Raw genomic sequence first — 23,214 nt, 5'->3', positions numbered from 1 at the left:
CCCAAAAAAAATAAGGGATGTTCATCAAAAATGAATTAATGAGTTCAGTCCATGAAGGGGAAGAAAAACTTTGTCCTCAGGGAAATCCAGAAAAAAATTGGAAAAGAGAAAAAAACGTAATGTGTGCAGTTCTGTCCTACCCAATCAGAAAACTCTTTCTCGCAACTCTCACAACTCTTTTACTCTGTTTCCAGGTACGAAAAATGGGATGGCTCACCAGTCCAAACCAGGGATGCGGATCCACAGCCAGGACAGAATTCGAGATCACAGCAGCAGTTCAGAACTCACAAAAGAGAGAAATAAAACAAGAAACACAAAAAACCCGGCCAAGAAGAAATATAAATCGGAGAACAAAAGAAAAAAATAGAAAAATAGTTTCAAGGAAAAAAGATCGGAAGATTTATCCTATCACGTTTGTGCTCTCGTCTCGTTCTCGTCTCTCATCTTCTCGTCGTAATCAGGTTCACAACAAACTTCTCAAAGCTTAAACAAATCTACTTCTCACTTTTTAATGATCTTTTGCTGAATTATTAAACAGCTATTCACAAATCATGTAATCTACTATCACTGTCGTGTCGTTCTGGATCTCTCGTGTCGTTCGTAATCTCTCACTCTCTCTCTTCTCTGCTTGTACGCGATACTTCTGGAAACTTTCCAACAGGGGCGGAGCTAACCTTTCACCTCACCAATAAGGATTCAGTTCAACTTCTAAATTTCTGGATTATTTATAATAAAATAAATACATTTTACTTCATGTTCTTCTTTTCTTACTAATTATTTTATAGTGATATAAATAAAAGAATATAATTATTAATATTAGTGACCCGAGTTAATGACCTGGGTTACACTCTCCCATCCTGAATGTATGCAGGTCCCTCTGCATGCTCAAGGTTAAAGGGTTTCAATAGGGGAGTCATTTCTAAGGGCTTTCCAAATTGGTAGTAATCGCAGTACTCAGACTTGACAGCAGGGATTGGATAACTAAACTAAGAGGGTTACCCAGTTGCGGGTACTGAAGTCTTTTGGGGGGTTCACATGGTCTCCTTGAACGTCTAAGACCTCCTCCAGTTTCAGTTAATTCACTCTGGTTATTTTGAGAGTCACAAGGAGTGGCACTTTCTGTTTCAGGGGAAAGGATACTTCCTTTTCTGTGCGCATTTCCAGATGATTGTTCACCATCAGCATCCAATTTCTCCCAATTCCTCATCGGTTCGTTTTCATTTCCAGATCTATCAACTGAACTTTCATCAAGAACTTCAACTTCAGGCAGATCTGATGGGTTCCCTTCTACCGATTCCTCTGAAGTAGGATGATCAGCCTTCTGCATGTTGGAGAATTCCATATCAGGTAAGTTTCCATTTTCAATGGGTTCTTTCAGGCTAGGACATCCTTTCTTCTTTTCCATCACAGGTTCAGCACCAGGTAAGTGGACGGCCCTTCTACTTTCAGTGGAAGAAACAGGTTTTGGGTTTGACAGAATTCTGGTTTCAATCTCAAAGGACCTTTCAGGAGCATAATAGTCAACTGGATCATAGTCTGACTCTGAACACTCGCTCACACTCTCAAACTCCTCAGGTTCCTCAGCACATCTGGCTCTGGTTCTGGGTTTACGAATCACTTTTCTTTCAACAGACTCATCAGGTATCCACAAGAATCCACAGGGAAGCAGCAGATCCCTATGTAGAGTTCTCAGAGGTCCATTCTTTATTTCTGGTTTTACCGTGTAAACAGGTAAATCTCCTGCCTTCTTGATTACAATGTAAACGTCAGGCTCCCACTTATCTGCTAACTTGTGTTTTCCTCTCAGGCGGACGTTTTTCACCAATACACGATCACCCACTTCAAGGGTGGAGGCAACAACATGTTTGTCATACCCTTCTTGTTTCGTTCCGCTACCTTTGAAGCATTTCCCGTTGCAGCCTTGTAGCTTTCTTCAAGTCGCTTCTTGAGATCTTGTACGTACTTGGAATGGGATCCAGACTTACTATCGACAGGTAACCCAAATGCCAGGTCAACCGGTAGTCGTGGTTGTCTCCCAAACATTAGTTTGTATGAAGAGAATCCCGTCACATCACTCTTAGTGCAATTGTATGCGTGCACCAGTGGTTTGACATAATCCTTCCATCTTGATTTTTCCTTGTTGTTCAGGGTTCCCAGCATCTGCAGCAGCGTTCGATTAAAGCGTTCAACTGGATTGCCTCTCGGATGGTACGGAGTGGTTCTGGTCTTGGATATTCCAGCACATTTGCACAGTTCTTTAATGGTGCGAGACTCAAAGTCAGTACCTTGGTCACTATGGAGTTTTTCTGGGAATCCACCAGAAAGTAGTTCTGTAGTGCACCAGAAAATTGTCCCATAGACATTTGGCTACTGTCTGGGCTTTCTGATTCCGTGTCGGTACAGCAACAGCGTACTTGGTGAAATGGTCCGTTATTACCAGTATATCCTTGGTGTTACTTAGGTCAGGTTCCAATGACAGGAAATCCATACAAACTAGCTCTAGCGGTCAGCTAGTTCTGATGTTCACCAATGGAGCGGCTTTCTCTGGTAGGGTCTTTCGTCGAACACAACGCTCACAGGTTTTGACCTTCTTTTCCACTGCTGAGGCCATTTTAGGCCAGAAGAATCTTGATCGAACGAGGTCGAGAGTCCGTTCGATGCCCATGTGACCCATTTCATCATGGAGCTCCCTTAAAACCGCAGGACGAAGATAAGCAGGTAATGCCAGCTGGTATGATGAGTTTCCTTCCTTTTGGCTTCTCCTGAATAGCACACCATTTCTCAACTCCAGCCGATTCCATTCTCTGAACCATAGAATTAATTCAGGTGGAATGGTCTTGAAACAGGGCTTGTCATTTAACTTCAGCTGTCGGATAACTAATCCAATTTCTGGATCCATTCTCTGTCTTTCCCGCAGATCTTCCTCAGACACTGTGGAATCTCCGTGAACTGATAAGTATTCTCTTGTTGAAAGGCTTGTGGTAAAGCTTCTACATCAATAGCAAGGGATTCCACTAAGGTCACTGGAAGGTGTGAAGAACCAGGGTTATCACATGACTGACCAAGATGGTGACGTTCACAGATAGCTTCAACGGCTTCTGCAGAAACAACCATTGAAAAGTCTCCTGTCAGGTGATGGTGAGTGAACTGTCTAATTCTCTCCATCTCTTTTTGGGTCTCCAGGTCATCTGGAACTTCCTCTTGTGGCCTTCTAGATAGTCCATCCGCATCTTGATTTCTACTCCCAGCTCGGTATTGTATCTTGAAAGTGAATGTTGACAAACTTGACAGCCACCTATAGCTGGTGGCATCTAGTTTTGCGGAGGACAGGATGTAGGTCAATGGATTACTGTCAGTTATCACAGTGAAATCAGTCCCGTACAAATAATCGTTGAATTTGGTGGACACGGCCCATTTCAACGCCAGAAATTCCAATTTGTGGGCGGGGTACTTCGCTTCACTCCTGGTAAGTCCTCGGCTTGCAAAGGCAATGACTCTCATCTGTCCGTCTTGCTCTTGGTATAATGCTGCACCAAGCCCGGTGGTACTGGCGTCCGTGTGCAACACATACGGGATTTTGGGGTCGGCAAATCCCAATACTGGAGCAGAAGTGAGTTTCGTAATGACATCATCAAAGGCTTTTTGACATTCTGGCGTCCATCTTTCACCAAACTCTTCCTTCGGACTTAAATACTGTTTTGCTTCGTCTGTCTTTTTCTTGCGGCCTTTCTGTAATGGAGGATACCCAGCAGTGAGATCATTAAGAGGCTTTACTATTTTCGAATAATCTTGCACAAACCTTCGGTAATAACCAGAAAATCCGAGAAAAGCTCTAAGCTCCTTTAGAGTTTTCGGCCTTGGCCAGGTTTTGAGGGCTTCAACTTTCGCTGGATCAGTTTCAACTCCACTATGCGAAACTATGTGGCCTAAGTACTTGACGGAGGTTTGGCAGAACTTGCACTTCTCAGGTGAAAGTTTTAGCTTGAACTCATGCAACCTTTTGAGCACTTCTTTCAGACGAGCTTCATGTTCTTCCAGAGTTCTTGAGAAGACTATCAGATCGTCAATGAACACAAGCACTTCCTTCCGATTGAGATCTCCCATACAACGTTCCATCAACCGTTGAAACGTGCTAGGTGCGTTCGTGATTCCTTGTGGCATCCTATTAAATTCCCAGAAACCTAATGGGCATACGAAAGCGGTCTTCTGCTTATCAGACTCGTCCATTTCAATTTAATAGTAGCCTGACTTTAGGTCGAGAACTGAAAACCATCTTGATCCGGTCAAGACTGAGAAGGCTTCCTCCAAGTTGGGAAGAGCGTATGCATCTTTGATTGTCTGGGAGTTTAATTTCCTGAAATCTATACATAATCGCACAGAGTTGTTCTTCTTTCGTACCACAACTATGGGAGATGAGAATGGGGACTCTGACTCTCTGATAACGCCAGCTTCAAGAAGTTCTTGCAGGTGTTTCCTGACCGCATCCACATCTTGAGGGTGAATTGGTCTGGCTCTGTGCTTGAATGGTGTCTCATCACTGAGCTTTATCCGGTGTTTCACATGGTTGGTATGTCCGTAGTCCAGATCATGTAATGCAAAAACATCAGGCATGGAATTCAACAGTGATGTTATTCTCGCTTTCCACTCTGGCGTTATTGGAGACTCTCCAAAGTCGATTGGAATCTTTGACAGAGGTGGCTCTGTCTTCTCACTTCCAGTATCCACTTTAGAAGAATCTTTTTCCATCACTCGCTGGACTGCATGGACTTCAGCTATCACAGTCTTCGGGGGAATCACTAGGTCAGTTTGAGTGTCATTCCTCACTACTACTGGTAACTGAGCAAAGCGTTGCCTTGAAGGTAGACTGTGCAGGCAGCTTGCCACCAAAAGACCACCAGGTAAGGAAGACATTGTAGGTGGCTCCACTGACACCCATTTTTCAAAGGGAGGGCCTTTCACATGAATTACTCCATCCAGTACTACAGTGCACCCTGCCAGTACAACTTCTTGTTTATTTCCTTTCAACTTCACACATCCCACAGTTCCACTGGAAGCATGCAATTTCCTCTTCTGCAGCACATTTATCACAGCTTGATAGCCATAACAAAGTGACTTAATAGCACCCGTGCACCTTTGAGTATAATCAGCATATAACACATCAAGCGAGTTGGTACCAATTAGAATCTGTGGTATGTTTGTCAGGTCTGGGACTATTAGGGCTAGCGTCGGGACCTCGGCTTCCACCCCCAGGAAACTTTCGGGAAACTTCAAGTTGAGCTCGACATAACCCAGATAGGGTACGGCTTGTCCGTTGGCTCCCTCTACTTCAAGAAGATGCTCCAAGGATTTCATGGGGTGCTTGCACAGATATTTATCATAGTAGGACTTGGGGATGGTTGTCACCTGCGACCCGGTATCTAGAAGGCAGTTCACTTCTCTCCCTTCAATTTGGATTCTGGCGGTGCATCTGGTCCCTACTAATCCAGTAGGTAATTCACGACGTGGAGATTCATGAGCATGCTGGTGCAACAGATATTCATTCTTCTTAGGGCATTGTTCTCTTCTTCCCGTCTCTGTCCGCCCTGCAACTGAGACGGATTTCAGTTTAAATGCTTAGTGTTGGAGATGTTTTGCAGATCCCATCTGGCCTGTCGCCCTCTTAACTCACGGCGCTTCTCTTCAACCCTGCGAGGGTTTGGTTCATTTTCACAGTTAACAGCAAGATGTCCATCCTCTCCACAGTGGAAACAATAGCCAGGTCGGGGTCTGCGGTGCGATTGCCAGGTGGGTCTTGCATCCTTGTTCACCTCAGGTTCCATTGGCTTGGGTCGGTATTTTGCAGGGAAGGTGCTCAAAGCTGGAGACTCTCGGTACTCCCCTTGTACTCTTGGGACGAGATGAGCTTGAAGCTCAGCTATCTTCTGCCTTAATTCAGAGAATTCTTCCACAGTAGGACTGGTCTTTTCTTTACGCACTGGTTCTGTCTTCATCACAGTGATCTGAGTTTGGAGTTTTGCAACTTCCTTCTTCAGGGTTTCGACTTCGGACTGTTCAGCTTTGCTTTTGGACTTGGCTGATTTCTGCTTTGCACTTAACTGACCTGGCACTTCATCAGTGGAATCCTCAGGTACATCGCTGCAGTACACAAACTGTTGATGAGTCGCTGTCCGTAACTTAAGTGGAATAGGAGCTTGTCTGTTTAATCCGAGATGCTTTCTCATCCTTTCTTCTTTTAGGGTTTGTTTGTCTTCTGCAGTACGGATGAGAACCACAAGTTCAGCGAAAGAAGGGGATGCGACTCTCTTTCCTTCCAGCTGCAACTCAGTGATTAGGCTATTGTCCCAGCAACCTCTGCAAAATTGCTTGAGAAGGCAACGGTTCCGTTCAGCTTCAGCAACACCACCTCGTCTAATTGCAACACTCAGCATTACATGAAGACGGTGAAGGTAGGTGGAGGATTTTTCCCCTTGATTTTGCAAGGTGCCAATGAACTTTGCAAACAATTCATCTCCATCCTCCACTGAGCCATATACAGACTCCAACAGCTCCAAGCACTCTGATGGCAAGGCATATGGACCGATGTGCTTGACGACATCCGAGGCTGGAGGCAGCAGACTGTCGAGAATCTTCCCAGTCTTGTGTAAATCAGAGAGAGACTTATCGTTCAATAGGAAGTCCACGCTCGCACGCCAGGTGTCGAAATCTGGTTCATGGCTTGGACAAGGAATTCTCCCTGAAAAGGATTTCAGTCGGAAAGTAGCATACGAAGAGGACAAGGATTCACTGGTCTTTACCACATGCTCCATCACTACTCGTTGGATTCCGGGTGGATTCAAAGCACTGGTAGGTATGTTCAAAGACATGGTCTCGGCAACACTGGCATTAGGGCTCCTCATATGGTAAGGTGACTTTGCCGGTGTACTCTCCTTGGCTGGGTTTTCATGTTCTTGGAGTGGAACACTCAGTAGTGGTGAGATAACAGGTGAGGACATTACTGTTGTTTCTGCTTGCCCCTGTTGCACATTAGCAGATGGTTGGTATTCTTGATTCAAGTGTGGAGGGGTACTCACATGCAAACCGCTGTCATTTGCAGGCTGTTCATTTTCTGGAAACATCAACGCAGATATCTTCTGCAGCTCGCACTGAAGCACTTCCTGCACAGTTCTTCCACTGCCTCTGGCGATGGCCTTCAATTCTTCCAGGTACTCTTCAGTGATGTTTTCACCCATTTCAGAAGTGTATACACTACTCAGGCTGCGTACCTGGAACACAACATTAGCATCTAGTGTGCTTCTGATAGTCAAGGGCAGTGAGGCTTCTAAATTGTGCATGGCAGACTCGTGTGAGAATTCCACAATAGCACTGTGGTGATACTCTGACTTGGGATCGTCAATGATTACGTTGCGTTTGATGGACCCATATTTCATCAGGCAGTCTTCTATTTCTAAATCTGGGTCAGAAAGTGTTAAGCCACTTACAATGACTGCTTTCTGGACGTTAATGTTCTCACGTTTCACTATTTCCATATCTGCCTTTTTAACTGATTTCCTATAGAGCGAGGGGGCTTATTTTTCTTACTTTTCACTTAAGCTCTTTATTGTCTATTTGTGATTATTAAGTTTTAAATTTTACACTTTGCTACAATTTTGCTCCTGGCTGGCTCTTGCCAAGTTTTATGTAGCACACAGCTCGGTACTAGATCCTACAAAATCAAAAACCATGGACCAGAAACAGAAGACCTGGATCGACTCACAGAAGCAATTATTAGCAAAGATGATAGTAAAAATTAATAAAATAAATGAACCACTCAAACTACTGGAATGCAGCTAATTAAAAGGTAAGTGTATTTCTTTTCTCTTTTTTTGTTGTTGTCTTGCTTATGTTGTACTTTTTCGAAATTGACAGAATGAAATAAAACAAAAAAACAAATAAAAACAAATGGATAACAGTAACACACAGTATTTGAAATAAATGATAAACACAGAAACAGTCAAGAATTCCCAATCTCAGTTTCTGAAATTTGACCTCAGTGTTTCAATCTCAAGTTCAAAGTCTCAATTTCAAATTCCCAAAAAAATAAGGGATGTTCATCAAAAATGAATTAATGAGTTCAGTCCATGAAGGGGAAGAAAAACTTTGTCCTCAGGGAAATCCAGAAAAAAATTGGAAAAGAGAAAAAAACGTAATGTGTGCAGTTCTGTCCTACCCAATCAGAAAACTCTTTCTCGCAACTCTCACAACTCTTTTACTCTGTTTCCAGGTACGAAAAATGGGATGGCTCGCCAGTCCAAACCAGGGATGCGGATCCACAGCCAGGACAGAATTCGAGATCACAGCAGCAGTTCAGAACTCACAAAAGAGAGAAATAAAACAAGAAACACAAAAAACCCGGCCAAGAAGAAATATAAATCGGTGAACAAAAGAAAAAAAATAGAAAAATAGTTTCAAGGAAAAAAGATCGGAAGATTTATCCTATCACGTTTGTGCTCTCGTCTCTCGTGTCGTTCGTAATCTCTCACTCTCTCTCTTCTCTGCTTGTACGCGATACTTCTGGAAACTTTCCAACAGGGGCGGAGCTAACCTTTCACCTCACCAATAAGGATTCAGTTCAACTTCTAAATTTCTGGATTATTTATAATAAAATAAATACATTTTACTTCATGTTCTTCTTTTCTTACTAATTATTTTATAGTGATATAAATAAAAGAATATAATTATTAATATTAGTGACCCGAGTTAATGACCTGGGTTACAGCATCAATATTAAGAAGAAAAAAAAATGGTTTAGGATTAGGCATGTAGCCATGAACATTTATCATATGATCCTCAACAGTGGTGAAAATAATTATTCAAACTGCAATGCATTATTGGAGTTTTTCATGAATTGCAACATGAAGCATTTTGTTGATTGTCACCATTGTAGAGATTCATACCCTGGTTCTTCATATCAGTGTGTGTCTAAAAAGTTCCGCAGTTCAAACATCTTTGTGTGTTACACAGATTTAAAATTATTAGAGCAGTACTATTTTTGCATGGTGTAGTTTCACTGGGATGGTTGTTCAGAACCTAAACATGAGAAAAGTACATTTTATTTTGGAAATGAATAAACCAGCTCATTGTGACTACGTTCATTGCATATCACTGGTCTCTTATCTCCACAACACCTCATATAGAGCTACAGAGAGAGGTCTAGCACAACAAATCAAACACTGATCTCCATGATGGTGGCATAGTTTTAACCAATTAAACATCAACATCTGATCCTCTGTAATTCCCAATTCAATTCAAATTTATTTGTATAGCGCTTTTTACAATACAAATCTTTACAATCAACTTTACAGAAAATTATGTTTCTACAATATTTAGTAGTAGCTTATAAGTGGTGACTGTCAGTTTGTGCACTGTCAGTTTGTGCAAGAAAAATTAATACAAGACGTAGTCAGCCAGACGATGAACATTATTAATATTATTAATTATTTTTATATGATGCAGTCACACTTGTAGCAATATTTGTTAGTTCTGTTTGTTGATTCAGGGTATTACAATAACAGCAGGTGTTCATCACTAATGCACAATCATCATTTAATTAGTCACTTAATTATCTAATTAACTTTAACTCTTTGAGGACTTGGGATTTAACTTGAGACTTGTTTGTGAATTGGAAGGAATGACTTGGTTCCTCCTCTGGTGAAATTAGCTTATTCTGACAGTATACCTTTCACTTACAGTACATGTAATCATGAAAATGCTGGGTTTGTACATGTACAGTTATTCAGTACAGCCACTCCCTACATGCAGAGTAAGCAGTTTGCATAGGGCACCAACTCACAGTTGCTCAAAAAAAACCTTTGTTTTATATTTATATTAACCTACTATACATAAGTAAACATGAACATTTAGGCTATTCATAACTATAAAAAATGCATTTTAATGCAATTTAAGAACATGAGTCTCGTGATCATTATGTCTTGGAGTCTGATTAGTAGAAGGTAGATTTATGGTTTTTTTAAAGTGTTCTTGTGTTTTTCTGTGACTGTGGGCCTCAGAGCACAGTAGTACACAGCAGAGTCTGATACAGCAGCAGAGGAGATGATCAGATCCACACGGTTGATCTCTTTTGTTGCTTGATTTTCTTTTCTGAGCTTAGTAGAGAACCTGGGATCTACATTAGATGTCTTAGTCTCTTTCATACCCTCTATTATGAGCACAAGAAACTGAGGAGCTGATCCGGGATACTGACGGTACCATTGAAGTGAGTCTGCAGAGGAATAACTGCAGGATAATGTAACAGTTGAACCCACTGCAGCAGATTCCTCAGTGCTGTCTGGTGTGATTTCAGCTCCAAAACTCACACCTGGAAAAAAGCAAAAGAACTCATTTTCAAATACTGTTTGAAATTGATTAATTACAGTGATTTGAAATTACAGCACTGAAAAAAATGTGTTATTTAAGGTAGAAATAAGTTTTGTTTTCAATTAAATTATTAAGCATGAGAAATGATTGACAAAATATTATATCTATATGTTCTAAAAGTTTCTTTTTTATGAAGTGCAAATGTTTGCAATAAATACACAAAAGCACTTACATGTCAAGGTCCAAAGCAGAATGACTGAATGAAGAATCATTGTACATGTGTGTTTCACTACAGCAGGACTGAGCTTTGTGACAGTCTAGAAAATGTAACAAGATCATCTCAGATACATGTGCTAAACTCCTCCTCTTTCATCCTTTGTTTTTTAAATGCTAAATGGTTTTCCCATCTGCACATATTTTAAATTAAATTAAATTAAATTAAAATATTAAATTTAATTTATAGTGTATATTTAAACATTAAATTAGATTAATAAATGTTAATTAATTTGTATGCAGGTTCACAGAAGGTTATGAAGATAATTTTTCGGTAGCTTATGTAAAACTAAAATGTAGTGAGGAGTGGTTGAAATGCACTTTGCACAACACTAAATAATAAAAAAAATCTTACATTTTAGATTTTATATGTGTTATGGTTGTGGTACAAAAGTCAACATTGGGGAGATTTGCATGTCACATAATTGAGCAGTTGCTCTGTTTTTGTAAGTGTTGAGTGTGTTTCAGTCACTGTGGGCTGCAGAGCACAGTAGTACACAGCAGAGTCAGACACACGCAGATTCTTGATTGTCAGAGGAACTGAATGATGACACTTCAGAGTGATATCTCTACAGAAACTGAGCATCATTATCTGCTCCTCCTTGTTTGCTTCTTCTCAGCATGTATTTAGGAAAGTCGTTTGCTCTCTGGATGTACCAGAAAAGTTCTGGTTGTGATAAAGCGGTTTTATATTTGCATTGTAACGTTACTGATGTTTTTATCTGGCTGAACAACTCTGTCTTCTCCATGACACTCTGTAAAGACATAAAAAAAACAAAAAATAATAATAATAATAAACTGTAACCATTTTCTTTTTTTTCTTTTATTTCTCTTTTACTTGCAGTAAGGTTATTAAACTGTTTAAAATAATTATGAAAATACAAATTCCCCCATTTGCCATGATAAACTGATGCAAAAATGAACAGCTTCAGAAACATAGGGATTATCATTTTTATGTGTGACTGAAACAGGAGAAAAAGATTAAATAATTAATTCAGTTGCTTGTTTCAGTTAGAAATATGATGGTTCATAGCAAGGAGAAGTTAAACAGATACAGGAAATTATAAAAAAGATTTTAAGTGGTGTGTGTATACTGCCCTCTCCAGGATGTTATTGTAAAAAGATTTTAGCAGAGAGGGATTTGTATTCATCATTCAATATGCACCGATGTATGGTGGGATGTATACTCGGTCCTGGAGGGCTGTTGTCCTGCTGAGTTTAGCTCCAACCCTAATAAAACACAGCACCCCTAACCAGGTTTTAGCTTTTTTTTCTTGTTTTTATACTTGATGAAGGTAATGATTGAAAAGTAGTTTGACCTACAGATAATGGTCAAAGCAATGCAAATACATGTACACATGATGTGTGTTGTGTATGACCTGAAGCAGCGCTGCTCAGACCAATCGTGTTTAACATCAAAGTACCACGAGAGCGATTAGAAAGCATAAGGATCCGTCTGCTTTCTATAGCTATTATGGTATTGTGTTTCATTTATACATCCAGGCTCTTTATCAGATAAACAATAGTTACATTTCTCCACATCTTTAAAAGACTATAGTTTTCTTTTACAGTCAGGTTTTTGTACAGTGTTCTTGTGTTTCCTGTCACTGTGGGCCTCAGAGCACAGTAGTACAGAGCAGAGTCTGATACTGTAGCAGAGGAGATCTCCAGGTCCACATAGTTTTGTTTTTCTTTTTTTCTGATTTTAGTAGTGAGTCTGTGATCTACACCAGATGTCTTGGCTTGTTTTGCACTGTCTGAGATGAGTACAAGGAACTCAGGAGCTGATCTGGGATGCTGACGGTACCAAAGTAAAGACCATGCTGATGAATAACTGCAGGATAATGTAACATTTGAACCATCAGCAGCAAATGTCTCTGTTTTGTCTGGTGTAATAGTATCTCCATTACTGGCACCTGCAAAGAAAACTGAAATGTTATTTTTAGTCTCAGATGGTGTAAATAATATGTGACTAATAATATAATATAAGACACTTGTATATCTTTTCTCACCAAATAAGACCATATGATCATTTATTAATTAACATACTTCATTTTGAAAATAAAGGCAATGCATTAAAATGATTATACTTACATGCTAAAGCAGAAAGCAGAATAACTAAATGGAGGATCATTGTACAGTATGTGTGCTTACAGTCTGAGCTTGAATGATTTTATGACATAATCTGTCAGGTTCAGCAAAATACTCTTATGCTTCAAGCCCCTCCTTCCTCACAAAATAAAAAAGGGCAAACACCTCAATATCATTTTGTCACTGTTACCTTTTTCACTTCCAGATTTCACTCCGATCACTTGAGACTCTGTGAGCTGCAGGGCACAGAAGAACAGAGCAGAGTCTGATACTGTAGCAGAGAAGATCTTCAGATCCACACATTTGATTTATTTTGTAGCTTTTGAACACAGGCGCAAGTTCACACAAGTTCAGGCACAGATTTGCTTCAATATTCAGTGAGAAGAAGTAAAAACTAATAATTCATAATAATAATTTCACTCATTATCATCTGACACTGTCAGCATCAGTGTGAATCTGCTTCTAATACTGCTGGAGTGTTTTATTCTGTAACAATTGGACAATATGCCTTTGTGGAAAGTGGAAGTTTGATCTACATTATGAATATCATAACAAACAAAGTAATACATTTTTGCATTAGCTTTGAGCAGCACTTCATAGCTAAATAGGTTTGCCATTATAAATATACAGTAGTATGTTTACAGATGTCACTGTGATGCCTTCCAAGAACAGTAAAATAACTTTCAGTTGATTTATTTAGCAAAATAAATCACATAGAACATGCATATTCAGGGAAATATTGCTCATGTCAATAACTGCACATTTCAGAGCTCTTAGTTCTTGTCAGGATGTTTATGTGTTTCAGTCACTGTGGGCTGCAGAGCACAGTAGTAAACAGCAGAGTCAGACACACGCACATCCTGGATTGACAGAGAAACTGAGGATTTGTTGAGTTCAGCATGAAATCTTTTCTCAAATTCTTTTTCACTGCTGCTTGATCCAGTCGAGAGTTTACGGAGCATGTAAACTGGGAATCCATTGGTTTTATGTTGGTACCAGTAAAGATAAGGGTATTGGTCACTGGTACTGTAAGTGCAGTGAAGTTTAACCATCTCATGTTCAGACACAGTTTGAACTCTTGTTGGCTGATTAACAGAATCTTGTGTATTGCACTCTGTCACGAAATATACAAATGTAAATAAATCAGTTTTCAAGTATATTCTGATGTAAAGATAAGGAGTAAAGGCAAGTTACTTCACCTAGAACTGCAGCCAATAGAAGAAAATTCCTCAGCCAGATTAACATAGTTTACAAAAGCGTAAAAAACTGCAATATTAGTGAAATATTAAGAAGATTAACAGTCAGAGTTTATGATTTTGATGAGCTGATCTGACTTTAGATTACACTTTGTGTGAGACTATGTTTGCAAAGGTTAAACACATATAGGAGGAGCTTGAATGTATAATAGGACACAATTCTGCCACAAAGTGGTCAGGATGTGCAATTGCATAATAACTTCCATTAAAACAAAAAGCAACAGCAGAAAAGGTTGCCATTTATCCTTGTTTGACTTTTATTTTATTTATTTATTTGATTGATCACCTTAAACTAAAAAAGAAGAGGAATTTGCTGAATAAACAGATGAATTTGATGCTGTATTCATACAAGAAACATAATGAAACATTCAATCTGACTACATTTACTTTTATGCCTTTTATAAAGAGTGTTAAGGGACTTGTACAATATTCAGAGTCAGAATTTTGTTATCTTACTCATTGGCAATGTGAATAGGAAAATAATGCAGTAAAGCCTCACATTTTTTTTGCCTTATAGCAGCTCAGTATTATATTCTGTCCTTACACCAACAGAGAATATAACATTTCAGATGCAGTATAATCAAACATGTTGTGGATAAATGGTTGTTTATCTTTGCACACAAATAATTGTGCCAGAGATTTGGTCTGTTATAGGTTGTGGGTGTGATCAGAGACATATTCAGCCTGCATAAAACAGATAATTATTTTTTTTTTATTCCATTTAAATAATTTAAAGCTTTTTTACTTATATATTTTAACAATATATTTCTACATTATTAAACATCTCAAACTAATTTTCACATTTTTACATGTTATTTTTTAATGTACTATATTTCCCTATGTAATATGAATAATCAATACATATTAATGAAAGACATTTAATATTGTTTTTGCAACTTGATATGTGACCCTGGACCACAAAACCAGTCTTAAGTGTACATTTTTTGAAATTAAGAAAATTTAAATTGATTTCAAAAGCTGAAGGCTGAAGAAATAAGCTTTTCTTTTTATGTGTGGTTTGTTAGGATCGGACAATATTTGGCCGAGATACAACTATTTGAAAATCTGGAATCTGAGGGAGAAATAAAAGCTAAATACTGAGAAAATCTTTTACAGTTGTCCAAATGAATTCTTAAGAATGCATATTACTAATCAAAAATTAAGTTTTGATACATTTACAGTAGGAAATGTACAAATTATATACATGGAACATGATCTTTATTTAATATCCTAATGATTTTTGGCATAAAAGAAAAATCCAAAATTATTATTATTTATAAAAAAATTTTTTGGCTATTTCTAAAAAATATACCCCAGCAACTTAAGACTGGTTTTGTGGTCCAGGGTCACACACTTCAAGTTTATAGTGTGTAGTACTGTAACTTCTTATTTTTATAGATATTTAAGTATTCTCTTATAAATGTCCTCCTATAAACAGATTTGTGTTCTCAGATGTGGCAGGTTTTTTGCACAGTGTTCTTGTGTGTCCTCTCACTGTTGGCTCCAAGGCACGTAGTACAAAGACTCTGTTACTTTAGCTGAGGTGATCTCCAGATCCACATGGTTTTTCTTTGTTGGGTTTAGCAGTGAATCTGGGATCTACATCAGACTTCTGTCATCATTAGCTGCTCGGTTTTGTGTGGAGAACTTTAAGTTCCTCTCAGATATGATGCCAAATCCAAACCTCTCCAGCTCAGCTTGGTCTAGTGGGAAAAATGTCAGCACCGTGCTTTATCTGCCCAAGATTGACATAAAATAATAAAACTTATGCTGTGACCATTGCCATAAAGTCCTGGAAAGTTTGGATGTACAGTATATGGCAAGTGAAAATAGCAGCATTTGATTCATACTGTAGGTTTTATTATTTGTTTTCATTATTATAAATCTGTAATTGTTTAATGTAGTGCTATTTGACTGTAGTGTTATAAATATGTGTAAATTAAAAGGTAAGCAGCATTGAAATTATTTCACATTCATAAGTTGGGACTGATTTCAAGAATTCACAGAGACCTGTTTTATTGTTCAGGAGGTTTTTGTACACTGTAGTTGAGTTTCCTGTCATTGTGGGCGTCAGTGCGCAGTAGTACAGAGCAGAATCTGTTACTTCAGCATCAGAGATCTCCAGACTCACAAGGTTTTTGTCCACTCTTGGTTTAATTCGGGGAGGAAGTGGGTTACTTGTAGCTCCTTGTGGGTAAATCCAAGCCAGGAACTCCGGTTTGGATCTGGGATATTGGCGATACCAGTGTAGGTTAGTTATACTTCCTTCATATTTGCAGGACAGGGTGACATTTTGCCCCACAGTTGCAAGTTCCTTGTTTTCCTGTGGTGTTATTGACTGTGCCAATGTGTCCCCTGGAAAATGCAAAACATAATATATTTCATCAAACTGAATTTGTATCATTTAAGCATTTGAACAAAGTCAGTCTAAAAATATAACCTGCATTATTTGTACAAATGTCTAAAAGTTATAAGTAAATTTCACTCACTTGTTATGAACAACAGCAGAAGAAGAGCATAAGGTATCATCATGTTTGCATTTTGAGAAGTTTATATGATCACTTTGCTTTTATTCAAACCTCCACAGGCTCCTCCTTGTAACTGCACTGAATGAGAACACATGGAAATGAATTGTACTTCTTGATTATCAACATTTGAGTTCAAATATATAACAATCCTAGTAAATATCACGGATATTTGTTTTCAGTAAATAAGGAGGTATTAATGTGCCTCATGTAACACTCATTTACTTACAGTAATTGTTTCCTGTCAATGCCAACTTAAAGAGCTGATGTATGAATGCTGACTGTATATCGCCCTCTTCTGGTCCCCAGAAGGTTATTTCATAAAACGGGCAATATTTAACAGTGTATAAAGCATTGAAATAAGAGCTGTGTTTCTGCTCATACCATATTACATTTATTTCTAGTGATAACCCAGTACACTCAACATGTGTTTTAACTGAATATTTGTCACTTTGTGTTGTTTTGATATGAAAATTACTTTTTTAAATATAATTTATATTAGGCTAATGTCAAATTTAAAAACATGAGGTAAATTGATTTATGAATATAAACTGGAATTGTTGGAATTGTATTTCTAAAAAATGATTATTTATTTTAGGGTTTTTGTGTGAGTGTTGAGTGTGTTTCAGTCACTGTGGGCTGCAGAGCACAGTAGTACACAGCAGAGTCAGACACACGCAGATTCTTGATTGTCAGAGGAACTGATGTTGTAGAGGTGTTGAGATCGGCATCAAATCGCTCTTCAAATTGTTTTTCAACTTCACCAGATCCAGGAAATTTCTTCAGCATATATCGAGGGTATCCGTTTATTTCTTGCTGGTACCAGAACAGATATGGAAATGAATCGGTGGTTGAATATTTGCAGTTGATTGTTACAGTTTCACCTTCAAAAGCAGTTTGAACTCTTGTTTTCTGTTCAACACTATCCAGAGAATCACATCCTAAAATATAATTTTTTTAAAAAGTAAGTTTATTTTCTAATGAAATAAAAACACATACTCACACACAGGGATTTCCAATATTAAAAATTAAAATTAGTCTACACATATTTATTAGTGCTACTTACCCCACAAATATATGAACAGAATGATTACCACCCTTTGCCACCGTTTCATTATATCTGTTGTACTTTCCAACTGAAATGAGAGAAGTCATAAAAATTAACTGAGAAGTTAAGAGTGTCTTCTTGCTTTTGCTTCTTTGTGATGCAGTAGACCTCAAACACTTTATAGGAGGAGCTTCCTCTGTAGAGGTCATCATCATCATATTTATAGTTAGAAAAGACTTTTATGGTTTACATTTGCATACTGTAACCATATGCATTTTTTATATTTAAAATAATTGATTGTCATTTTAACTTTCTGGCTATTGTATTTTTTATTTATGGTTTCTTGACTTCTTTAAAGCAGGTTGCATATGGATCCCACTTCCATATTAATATCTGCATAAATTTCTCTAAGTTGTTTATTGTTATATTGTAATATAATAATCCAATGTTAGTCATTCTTTTGCAGAGGTTAAACACATATAACACAATACAGCAGGAGCTGATATAAATAGTTTGCACCAACATCATAGATTATGCCACCACATTGTGGCCAACTTCTGAAATTACATAGTTTTACATTACAATTACAGAGAGAGGGAGAGCACGCGAGAGAGAGATTAATTTTATTAAAAAAAACTCTCTAGAATGTCATTTTTTGGCTTTGATGACAGAAATTACTGATATATTAACACCATTTAATTATGAGGGTATGGCAACATGTTGTTAAATTCATGTGGTTTTGCATTTGCTGAAGAGAAGTTTGTAATATCTTCAATTCTGCAGGTAAATGTAGCACACCAGTGATGATGTTGTTGTAACGACAAGGTTACACAGGTGTGACCACATATTTTATTACATTGTGGGATTGATAGATTTTGGTTTTGATTGTGGTTTCACTAGATATTTTCAAAGTGATAAGAGCTTCAGGTTTTTGTATTACATGTCTCATGTTTTGTTTCACTGGGCTCCTATTCTTAGAGCACAATAATAGTGAGCTGAATCTGACAGATGTACATCAGTGATAGTGAGTTCAGTGGATGTTTGTGTTGTAGCTGAATGAAATCGATCATTAGAGGTGTCTTCATAATACCTCAATGACCTTGCATTTTTGCGTAATAAATATTGTGGTTCTCTGTTGGGATACTGTCTGTACCAGTAAAGCACAGCATATTCACTACTTGTAGTATATGAGCAGCTCAGCTTGACAGTTTCTGTTTCTTGAGAGTTTTTTTCTGTCCCTTTATCTGGCTCAATGCTGTCTCCAGTCACCAAACCTGTCAACAGTATGATTTTGATTTATGAAATCAAGGTAGAAAACATAATATCACAAACACACTAAAGATTAAAAGATTTGGAGTTTCAGATTTTAAAACGATGTAATTACAGATTTTCATTAATTGTTCAAAAAATAATGTACCTGTTCTCACGATGAGAATCAGTATGAAGCATCTGTCCATGTTCAATTAGATCAGTTCAGTTCTCTGTTGAGGCTCTCAGTGCTCTGAGCTGTAAGTCACTGCAGATCAGACACAAACACACACAGGAACTTCCTCCTCTCTGAACTTCCTGCTGCTGTACACTTTGGGATGCCATTTGCCATTCAAATAGTTTTCTATTTAAGATACTTTAAAAATCCGTACTATAATAATCTTACTAATCACAAATTTGAGCGGCAGTGTGCATAAATTTATACATAATGTCACATATATTTTGGTCTAGTTTGGTAATGTTTTAAGGCACTAAGCCTGTGCAGTGTGCATTGGTCCTCAGTAAAGACTCATTGATCACAATATCAGGTTTTAGTGTTGAGCAGTGGTGGGGAAAGTTACTTTTAAAAGTAACGCATCACAATATTGTGTTTCTCTCCAATATTGTGTCTCTTCTTCTTACTTTTTATGGAAAGTAATGCGTTATGTTACAACCCGAATTCCGGAAAAGTTGGGACGTTTTTTAAATTTTAATAAAATGAAAACTAAAAGACTTTCAAATCACATGAGCCAATATTTTATTCACAATAGAACATAGATAACATAGCAAATGTTTAAACTGAGAAAGTTTACAATTTTTTGCACAAAATGAGCTCATTGCAATTTTGATTTCTGCTACAGGTCTCAAAATAGTTGGGACGGGGCATGTTTACCATGGTGTAGCATCTCCTTTTCTTTTCAAAACAGTTTGAAGACGTCTGGGCATTGAGGCTATGAATTGCTGGAGTTTTGCTGTTGGAATTTGGTCCCATTCTTGCCTTATATAGATTTCCAGCTGCTGAAGAGTTCGTGGTTGTCTTTGACGTATTTTTCGTTTAATGATGCGCCAAATGTTCTCTATAGGTGAAAGATCTGGACTGCAGGCAGGCCAGGTTAGCACACGGACTCTTCTACGACGAAGCCATGCTGTTGTTATAGCTGCAGTATGTGGTTTTGCATTGTCCTGCTGAAATAAACAAGGCCTTCCCTGAAATAGACGTTGTTTGGAGGGAAGCATATGTTGCTCTAAAACCTTTATATACCTTTCAGCATTCACAGAGCCTTCCAAAACATGCAAGCTGCCCATACCGTATGCACTTATGCACCCCCATACCATCAGAGATGCTGGCTTTTGAACTGAACGCTGATAACATGCTGGAAGGTCTCCCTCCTCTTTAGCCCGGAGGACACGGCGTCCGTGATTTCCAACAAGAATGTCAAATTTGGACTCGTCTGACCATAAAACACTATTCCACTTTGAAATAGTCCATTTTAAATGAGCCTTGGCCCACAGGACACGACGGCGCTTCTGGACCATGTTCACATATGGCTTCCTTTTTGCATGATAGAGCTTTAGTTGGCATCTGCTGATGGCACGGCGGATTGTGTTTACCGACAGTGGTTTCTGAAAGTATTCCTGGGCCCATTTAGTAATGTCATTGACACAATCATGCCGATGAGTGATGCAGTGTCGTCTGAGAGCCCGAAGACCACAAGCATCCAATAAAGGTCTCCGGTCTTGTCCCTTACGCACAGAGATTTCTCCAGTTTCTCTGAATCTTTTGATGATGTTATGCACTGTATATGATGAGATTTGCAAAGCCTTTGCAATTTGACGTTGAGGAACATTGTTTTTAAAGTTTTCCACAATTTTTTTTCACAGATTGGAGAGCCTCTGCCCATCTTTACTTCTCAGAGACTCTGCTTCTCTAAGACAAAGCTTTTATAGCTAATCATGTTACAGACCTGATATCAATTAACTTAATTAATCACTAGATGTTCTCCCAGCTGAATCTTTTCAAAACTGCTTGCTTTTTTAGCCATTTGTTGCCCCCGTGCCAACTTTTTTGAGACCTGTAGCAGGCATTCAATTTTAAATGAGCTAATAAAGTGGATAAAAGTGTAAAATTTCTCAGTTTAAACATTTGCTACGTTATCTATGTTCTATTGTGAATAAAATATTGGCTCATGTGATTTGAAATTCCTTTAGTTTTCATTTTATTAAAATTTAAAAAACGTCCCAACTTTTCCGGAATTCGGGTTGTACTTTTGTGTTACTTTTTAAATATGAGCTGCATGGGCTTAATTGTTTTTAATATAAGAAGTTATATTATTACAATTGTAAAATTCCTTTCACACCAAAAAGTGTTATGAATAAACCTCAGGCTGAAGGAAAAGTAAATTCACGTCTGTACAGTGGAACAAAGGTTCAAAACTCTTCAGCAATAATAAAATAAATAAATAAATAAATAAAAACAATGAAGCAAAATTGTTGTTTATCTAGTCATTAAGTCATTTTTGCTTATTAAGTATGGTTGAACTGGATCATTAAAGGTCAGCGGCAACGACATTAGTAAATAAAATGGGATTAGATACGTTTGTGTTATTTAACAATAGTTCCTGTGGCTCAGTGGTAGAGCATTGTGTTAGCAGCGCAAAAGGTCATGGGTTCATTTCCCAGGAAACACACACTACTGGTAAAAAAAACATTAAAATAAATAAATGTACTTGAATATTAATAAATGAATGCACTGTAAGTTGCTTTGGATAAAAGCATCTGATAAATGTAAACATATTTAATTATAGCAGGTTTTCATCTTATTCTGAGTTTTAATTCATTTTGATGAATACTAAATATGTTTTTTTTTTTTTTTTTTTTTTTTTGCAAATGGGTTGAATTAATGCACATTCACCTTTAGTGTATAACTACATTATGTTCACACTTCTGATTTCTCCCAATATGGGGACTGGAGACTTGTCATTTACATTTACATTTAGCAGACGCTTTTATCCAAAGCAATTTACAAATGAGGACAATGGAAGCAATCCAAATCAACAAAAGAGCAATGATATACAAGTACTATAACATGTCTCACTTAATGCAGTAAAGTAAAAGTTCAGTAAACTTGTCAGTCAATAAATGGAAAAACAAAGTATCTGGCGTAACTTTTTTGAAAAAGTAAAAGTATTTTCTTGTATTATTGAATTAAAAAGTAATGTGTTACTTTGCTAGTTACTTGAAAAAAGTAATCTGATTACGTAACACCCGCGTTACTTGTAATGCGTTACCCCAACCCCGATTCTGGATTGACAGAGGAACTGTTCCTGATGTGGAGTCCAGTTTTATGTGAAATCTCTTTTTAAATTCAGGCTCAATGGAAAAGTCACTCAGAATGAATGTCGGGGATCTGAGATAAGCATTTGCAGTATGTACACAATAGAATGACTTGATTTCCCTCAGCAGATGTCTTTTCTCTTAAAGGCTGATCGATGCTGTACTGTCCCCAGCACACTGGAAAGAATCAGACATGAATTAACAATCAGATATTAAGTAACTCAAATAAATAAGAGTAAATGAAAGATGTTCTCACCAAAATCATGTGCTGTGAAGAAAAGAGTAATAATCAGCTATTTTGTCATCATTGCTCTGAGTTGAAGCGAGTGAGAGTCAGACTGATGTGAGTCTCTATTTATGGCAAATCTCTTTCAATTCTTAGTAGCTTTTATTGATATTTTCAACAACTGAGCAGTCTCACACAAGAAATTAAAGGATTGCTTCCCCCTGGTGGTGAATTCAGTATATGTAATCCAGGAAACATTGTGTTTCCTTTTCATTACCTTTTCAGTAATCACACACAGGTGGCTTTTACAAATATAATTCAGTAGTGTGAATTTTAGATTGTGGATTTGATGTGGCTTGACATCAAAGTGGATGAAGAAATTGAGTTTTTGTACGGCTTCACATAGACTTTGTATCACTGGGTTACAACTTCTAGAGCACAATAATAGAGAGCTGAATCTGACAGAGTTACACCAGTAATAGTGAGTTCAGTGGATGTATCTGATGTAGTCGACTCAAAGCGAGAATCAACAGGGCTCCCACCTCCACTACTTGACCATGTAGCCTTGTATATTAAATAATGAAGCTCTCCATTAGGATACTGTCTGTACCAGTAAACATAACCGCTGGTTGTATCATATGAGCAGCTGAGGGTCACAGTCTCATCTTCCTTTATGACACTAATTTCTTGATTCGGTCTAATCTGGTCTGCAGTCATCACACCTAAATCAAATGAACAAAATAATTTGTGAGTCAATTAACAAGACTATTCCATTTAAATGTGTCTATTACTGTAATTAATAAAAAAAATATTCATTATGATTTCAGGTCATATTATACCTGAGATCATAATAAAAATCAA

This window comes from Carassius carassius, chromosome 12 (assembly GCF_963082965.1).
Source record: "Carassius carassius chromosome 12, fCarCar2.1, whole genome shotgun sequence".
Lineage (NCBI taxonomy): Eukaryota > Metazoa > Chordata > Actinopteri > Cypriniformes > Cyprinidae > Carassius > Carassius carassius.
The sequence above is the reverse complement of the archived record's forward strand: the minus strand, read 5'-3'. Positions refer to the sequence as shown.